Here is a 237-nt window from a genome sequence, read left to right as displayed (position 1 = left end):
CCCCCCAGCCTGCCGCTGCGCCCTGGGAGCAGGGGAACGCTCGGTGTGCCAGGCTGAGCGTGACCAAGGCCGAGGCGTGGGTTTGCTTCGGGTAAACCTAGAGAGGAGTTAAAGAACAGCAACGTCATTCATTTCGGAAGGGGCTACAAGACCTAAACGCCGTCGTACGCGTTGGGTCGGCCGGAAGGGAGAGGAAGGGCACCGCGGCAGGGGTGCCAGCTGTGGGTGCAAATCCTC

Source organism: Egretta garzetta, unplaced genomic scaffold (genome assembly GCF_000687185.1).
Source record: "Egretta garzetta isolate BGI_Z169 unplaced genomic scaffold, ASM68718v1 scaffold443, whole genome shotgun sequence".
NCBI lineage: Eukaryota > Metazoa > Chordata > Aves > Pelecaniformes > Ardeidae > Egretta > Egretta garzetta.
Note: the sequence above shows the minus strand (reverse complement) of the source record.